Consider the following 6,000-nt stretch of genomic DNA (forward strand, 5'->3'; position numbering starts at 1 on the left):
TAAAGGAAAAAGGAGTTGAGATGTTTCCTAAATGTTTCTGGGTTTATTAAAATCCCTGCACTTCAGGTTCCAAACCAACAAAATATAACAGGGCAGAAGAGCCATCACAATATTCTATTTTTTAAAAAATGTTTATTTATTGGGGCACCTGGGTGGCTTAGCCAGTTAAGCATCTGACTTTGGCTCATCTTGTGGTTCATGGGTTTGAGCCCTGCCTTGGGCGCTGTGATGAGAACCTGTAGCCTGCTTTGGATTCTGTGTCTCCCTCTCTCTCTGCCCCTCTCTTGCTCTCTCTCAAGAGAGCATGAGGACAGGGGCAGAGAGGAGAGAGAGAGAATCCCAAGCAGGCTCCATGCTCAGCATGGAGCCCAACTTGGGGCTTGAACCCACAAACTGTAGGATCATGACCTTAGCTGAAATTGAGTCAGATGCTCAACCAACTGAGCCACCCAGGAGCCCTGAAATAATTATTAGCATTTTTTAGAAAATAAAATTATTCAGCCTCCGTCGGTGAACATTCCCTGGTTGTCTACTATATGGTAGGCACTATAGCAGGCCCTGGGGACACCAGGATGAGTATGGCCCATCCAGCGGTGACTTTATGCAGCTCACCTCCTTATAGGGGAGACAGGCAGGTAAGAATAGAAAGTCATCTATAACAGAAATAGTCATCATGATAAAGAGTCGTCATCATCAATAATAGAATGTCACTGAGAATCAGTCTTACAATACGACTATGTGCAAGGACAAGGGTGAGGTCAAAGAGGGCACAAGTAACTCTCCTGCAATGAAGGTCATGGAGGTAAGGGGAGAGCTGGGCGCCAAGGCTCATGGTGTCAGAGAAAGAGGCTTGAGCTACCTTTTCTTCTAGTTGCAAAAGTGAATAATGTACAGAAAAATGGAGGTGGGTGGGGGAGGTCTAGCCACCATCCACTCCTTAATGATTGCCCCAAGCATGCCAGGGCACCACATTTGTCTGTGTTGTGCACCGAGGTATCTCTAGCATGTAGGACAGTAGCTGGCATGTAGTGTGCTCACAAAATAGTTGCTGAATGAATAAAAAGAATAGGGGCACCTGGTTGGCTCAGTCAGTAGAGCACACAACTCTTTTTTTTTTTAAGAGAGAGAGAAAGGGCACAAATGGGCAAGGGGCAGAGAGAGAGAGAGAGAGAGAGAGAGAGACCTGGCTCACCTGAAGCAGGGCTCAAGTTCACGAACCATGAGATCATGACCTGAGCCAAAGTCAGATGCTTAACCGACTGAGCCTCCCAGGCACCCGAGCACATAACTCTTGATCCCAGAGTCATGAGTTCAAGCCCCATGTTGGGTATAGAGTTTACTCACTGCTAATAAAAAAAGAATACATTCAAACACATCCTCTGTTCTCTTTATCCTTAAGTACCTTTTTGACCAGTTCAGAAAGCTATATGGTGCCATCACAGAAGCCAAGGAAGGAGCTTTCAACAAAGAAAGTATATTCGGAGATGTTTAATTCATGTTATATGACATGCAGAAAGGACAAGTGAAATCATACCAAGAAAGAGATTGGACAGTTGAGAGTTTCCAGTGAATCCCCCAGCAACAACATGACTTGAGGGGTAGCGACATATTCAAGTCCTTCTGCAGACCAGAAAGAGTGATAAGAAAGTGAGGAGTGGAGACAGCTAGCAGATAGCTTGCTCTTAAGATTGTGAAGATGAGGGAAGGTCTTAAGTAGAAAGAGACATCCCGGAGCTTGGGAGGGTTTCTGAATCCAGGTGAGAGTCACAGGGAATAAGAGGAAAAGGACCCAACCAACGTTGAATTCCCATAGTATGTAATCCTCCTGACAACCTTTGGAAGATATGGGGCTTTATAGGTGAGGAAACTGGGGTTTGGAGTTGGGGGGGGTTGTTTTTTGTTTTGGTGAGGTGGAGAGAGGTAGAAGGAGAGAGAGAATCCCAAGCAGGCTTCACACCTAAAGCAGAGCTCTATATGGGGCTCAATCTCAGGACCATGAGATCACGATCTTGAGCTGACATGAAGAGTTGGATACTCAACTGACTAAGCCACTCAGGCACCCCTGGAGTTGGTTTCTAAAACAATTTTTTAGTGTTTATTTATTTTTGAGAGAGAAAGAGAGAGAGAGAGAGAGCGCATGCACATGAGCAGCAGAGGGGCAGAGAGAGAGGGAGTCAGAATCTGAAGCAGGATCTAGGCTCCGAGCTGTCAGCGTAGAGCCCGATGTGGGGCTCGAACTCACGAGCCATGAGATCATGACCTGAGCCAAAGTTGGATGCTTAATTGACTGAGCCACCCAGGTGCCCCTGGAGTTGGTTTTTAAAAACTTGCTTATGACATGCTACAACATGGATAAACCTTGAGGACATCATGCTAAGTGAAGTAAGCCTGTCACAAAGACAGATATCATGTGATTCTACCTACATGAAGTACCTAAAGTGTCAAACTCATAGGGACAGAAAACAGGTGATGATGGCCGGAGGCTGGGGAGGGGTGAGTAGGGTGGTGGTGTTTAGTGGGTATAGAGCTTCAGTTTCACAAGATGAAAAGAGGTCTGGAGGTTGGTTGCACAACAATGGGAATTACTTAACCCTACTTAACTGGACATTTAAAAATGGTTAAGATGGTGAACTTTATATTATGTGCATTTTACCACAATTGTTTTAAGAAAGTGCTTAGGATTGCATAACTAGTAAATGGAGGAGGTGGTATTCAAGACCTTGTCTGGCTGGCTATGTCTCTGTTCTTTTCTATATGCATCTGCACCAGTCTATGAAGCTAAAGCTGTAGTAGGGAGAGGGAAATTGGAGGAGAAAGTCTTGGGAGATCAGTAAAGGAAGGGATCTGGAGCTTTGGTGGGGAGCCAGCCCAGGACAAAGTAGAATACTTTGAATACATTCTCCCTCTATGGAGACTGTAGGGAAGAGGGTAAAGGGGAGAAGACTTGCGGGGCCATTTGTGGCTGAAGGGCTAAGGAGCTTCTAAGAACGAACCTTGGCTTTCTCTGTGAATTTGGAGGCAAATGGGGTGAGATCACTCAGGGAGCCTGAGGGAGTGAAGAGAGTCTGGAATAGCTGTTATAGACAAAACTAACCGGAGTTACATTTACAAATATATGCCAAGCAAGTTGAGATCCTGGCCATCGTGCCTAACCAAATATGTGGATGAAGTCCGTGAGGAACTGCCCCTAAGGAAATAAACAGTTAACAGAAGTTCATTCATTAGGTCGTCCAGCATAGTCACAATGAGAAGCATTAGTCATACCCCTTTGGTCACTAAGAGCCCCAGAAAATCAGCTATTTACCTGTAGATTCAGGCACAGCTCTGCCCATCTAGAAAACAGATATGCAAGGAAGCCAGCTTGAGAACTGAACAGTCAGAGTGGTTGAAGGGCAGTCAGTCTTAAGTGGTAGTCCTCTTGAATGTGCCAAAAGAGACCTCAAGTTCAAATCATCTTGAGCTGTTCACCACCCAGTGATGAGAGTTTTCAGTCATATAGGTAGGTAGATGATGCTCACCTTAGGTAGGGGCATCTTCAAATTATGAAAGACAGCAGCAAGGTCCAGACACCAAATACTTGCATTGAAATGCCCCCCATACTCCCCAACAGATTACTTTTAATGCTATGAGATTACCAGTAATGCAGACTTTTCTGATTATTCCACTGTTAATGGGGGTCCCTTACCTATCTTAATGTATAATCTACTGATTGCAAACTAAGTGGGATTTTTCTAAAATCCCACTAAGTTTTATCCATGGTTATACCTTACGCAATTATGGTGCAATATCAAAACCAAGAAGTTGATACCAATACAATATATGTGCATTGTTCTATGCCATTTTATCCACGTGTGGATCCGTGCCCCAACCACTGCAATCAAGATACAGGGCTACCATCCCAACAAAGATCTCTGTCATGCTACCCCTTTACTGTCACAGCTTCCCCTCTCCCTACAACCATCCCTAACCCTGGAAACCGCCAATCCATTGTCCATCTCTATAATTTTATGATTTTGAGAATGTTATAGAAATTACACGGTATGAATGATACAGTATGTGGCCTTTTGAGATTGGCTTTTTCCACTCAGCATAATGTCCTTGCAACTCATCCAAGCATATATAAATCGTTTATTCCTTTTTATTGCTGACTGGTATTCCATAATATGAATACCCCATTGTTTCACCATCATACATGGAGGACATTTGGGTTGTTTCCAGTTTCAGTCTATTATAAATAAAGCTGCTATGAACAATTGTGTGCAGATTTTTGTGTGGACATAAGTTATCATCCTTCTGGAGTAAGTTGCCATGAGTGCAATTGCGGGGTAAGTATGTTTTTAGTTTTTAAAGAAATAGCCGAACTATTTTCCAGAGTGCTTGTACCATACTATGTTCCCACCAACCATAGGTGAGTGATCCGGTTTCTCCACATCCTTTCCGGCATTTGGTATTGTCCCAACTTTTTATTTTCTCTGTTCTTGTCGGTGTGTAGTGATCTCTCACTGTGATTTTAATTGGCATCTCCCTAATGACTAATGATGTTGAACATATTTATGTAAAGAAATGATGTTTATAATTGGCTTAGGAGTTTCTATGGGCAGATCATTTTCCACTCTCCAAGCCTCAATATTCTCATCTGTAAAATGAGACAATGTTTTTAAGTTTATTTATTTTGATGGGGGGTGGGTAGTATGAGTGAGGGAAGGAGCAGAGAAAGAGGGAGAGAGAGAATTCCAAGCAGGTACAGTGCTGACAGCGCAGAGCCCCACGTGGGTCTCTATCTCCCTAGGAGATCCTGACGTGAGCTGAAATCAAGAGTCAGATGCTTGACTGACTGAGCCACCTGGCACCCCTAAAACAAGAGAATTTAACTATAAAACCCTCCGGCTCTAAAATTCTAAGTCCCACTAAATTTACCCTGGGTGGGTTTGTTTGCAAGACAAAGAGCTTTTAATTTTCCCTTTGTGCATCAGCTACTCCCATCTGCCATGAATTGACAAGTAATGACTTATCTATGGGCTTCATTCAGCATTTATGTCCCATTATCAAAAGCTAAGCAAAAAGATTCACACTTTCACAAATTTAAAGGGACTTTATTTTCTGATTCATTCATTGTAAAGTTGTTTTTATTTTGTTCCCAAGGTTCATTATAGAACAAGGTTTTGAATAGATGATACATTGCAATTCTCCTCAAGCATTGCTTGAGCGCCTGGTGTGTGCAGAAAGGCTGGTGTCTGGGAAGGAGCATACGCTGTATACGGAGGAGGACTTGGTTTTGAATCATGCCTCTGCCCCTTGCTAACTGTGACCTTGTCAGGAAACATAACAAGTTGCCATGAAAAATAGAGATATCTGTAAAGTGTCCAGTTCATAGTTAGCACTCAGTAAATGGTAGCTCTGAGGATGTGGGGCAGGAAGAGTAGTCCCAGCATGTACCCTGCCCTGTGCACGGACGCCTTCACCAACACCCACACACACATCTCACTCAGTTCCTCCGGTAACACTGGGAGACAGGTATTTAATAGCCCTGGTTTTTTTTGTTTTTTTGTTTTTGTAAAAGTGCGGCTCAGAGATGTTCGACAACTTAAAATCATCCTGATACTAAGTGACAGAGATGGAATTCAAACAGTGTGCTGTTGTTTTCTTCCTCCGAATGAGCAAACTGGGTTCTTAAGGGGTTAAGCCAGAATCTTGCCAGAGGGTCTAGCTGGAGTGATGACTGTGCAGAAACAGATAAATACCAACCCAGGGTAGCAAGTGTCCGTTGAGTGGCAGAACCAAAAAGCATTTAGGGGTTGAGAGAGGGAGTTCATTCTGAGGATTGGCCAGCTGGGGAATGGGGTAAGGCAAAAAGAAACGAGTGGATTACGACTTTCTCTGTGTCACCAGACATCTCTGAATTCCTAGATGTCACCCTCACAACTGCCTGTTGGTCCTGGAAGCCCAGCCCAGCTGCTTCTGGGAGGGAGAGAGCACTTGGCTCCTCCAATCCTTCCCTCT

The sequence above is a fragment of the Panthera uncia genome, chromosome F1 (assembly GCF_023721935.1).
Source record: "Panthera uncia isolate 11264 chromosome F1, Puncia_PCG_1.0, whole genome shotgun sequence".
NCBI classification, from domain to species: Eukaryota; Metazoa; Chordata; class Mammalia; order Carnivora; family Felidae; genus Panthera; species Panthera uncia.